Genomic DNA, 1,474 nt, shown 5'->3' on the forward strand with positions numbered 1-1,474 from the left:
CAAGAAGTTTCCCAACAGGTTTCAAAGTCTGGGGAAATGGTACCTTTGGAGTTGCATTGAGTGGTGGATTTTCGGTAATGACTTTTGGAGTACTAGGAGTGTTGGATTTTATGGGTGGGTCTTGCAAAGTTTTACCGCTTCTAGTCGTGATGGCATTTACTTCCTGACATTTTGATCATTAGAATTTGAAGATTGGGCCATGTGTTGGCCTTGCACATTGAATTTCGGTTGGGAAGGAAGTTTGCCTTTTTCCGGAATGACCAAGGATTCAGTCAATTTTGAGAATTGACATTTCATTTCCTTAATTTCTTCCATCATTTGGCGATTCAGTTTGGATTGTTCCTTTATGAATGCATGAAGAGTATTCTCGAGAGAATTGCGTTATGGGTGAGCATTGTATTGAGGTGCAGAATACGCCTTTGATGGTTGAACTTGTTGCTCATTTTTCCATTGGCCTCCAGACGATTGAGCTTGGTTGTAATCTCTCCAATTGAAATTTGGGTGGTTTCTCCAACCAGGGTTGTACGTATGGGAGAATGGCTTGTTATATGCCCTTAAGACATTGCATTGCTCCTCATAAACCCCCCCCCCCCCCCATTTTATCCAAAGCTAAGCAGTCCTTAGCTAAATGCTCCGTCCCTCCACAAACAAAGCAAGGTTCTTGCGGTTCCGCTTGAGTGATCATGTGCGATTTTTGGCCATTTTTCTTCATTAAGACCTCGAACTGATTTTTCAAAGCCTCGAGTTAGGACTTAACACTATCCTCTTCTCGAAGTTGATAGATCCCAGATGGTTTGTGTCGGTTGGTGCTACCAGCAGCACTTGGACCAGTCCAGGTGTGAGACTTTTTCGCGGTTTCTTCGAGATATTCAAGAGCATCGTCTGGCTCTTTTTCGAGGAATTCACCATTGCATAGAATTTCTACAAACTGGTGCTCATGACTCGTGAGGCCTTCATAGAAGTAACTGACCAAACACTAGTTCTCATAGCCATGGTGTGGGCACTGATTCAACAGATCTTTGAATATTTCCCAGACTTGATAGAACGTTTCATTGTCCTTTTGGGAGAATGTGGAAATCTGTCATTTTAGACTGTTGGTCTTATGGCTGGGGAAGTGTTTCAGAAAGAAGGATTTGGTCATCTCCTCCCATGTTCCAATAGACCTAGGTCTCAAAGAGTATAACCAGCTTTTGGCTTTGTCCTTCAAGGAGAAAGGGAAGAACTTCAGTCGCACAGAATCGACATTTTTGACTCGGTTATAGAACGTGGTGTTGGAGTTTTATGCCCTAATTAAAACTCAAATTCTTTGTAATCTCATTTTATTATCAATAAAAGAATATAAATCATTTTTTTGACTTGGTCAATCACTTTGCTCACATATTTTATTTTCATGATTATTTGTTTAATATAAACTTCTATTAAATCCCGAGCATATAACTAATCTTATTTACAGTGACGTAATCACAGTGGAATA

The 1,474-nt window shown here is 40.4% G+C and overlaps 1 non-coding gene across 1 annotated transcript; it reads left to right on the forward strand.

Annotated features, from left to right (window-relative positions):
• The first annotated feature begins 986 nt into the window (after window positions 1–986).
• Window positions 987–1,093, forward strand: LOC133793348 (small nucleolar RNA R71). The gene has a single exon (XR_009874794.1). It is a non-coding gene; the product is annotated as a small nucleolar RNA R71 (small nucleolar RNA).
• Window positions 1,094–1,474: the final 381 nt, after the last annotated feature.

This window comes from Humulus lupulus, chromosome 7 (assembly GCF_963169125.1).
Source record: "Humulus lupulus chromosome 7, drHumLupu1.1, whole genome shotgun sequence".
NCBI lineage: Eukaryota > Viridiplantae > Streptophyta > Magnoliopsida > Rosales > Cannabaceae > Humulus > Humulus lupulus.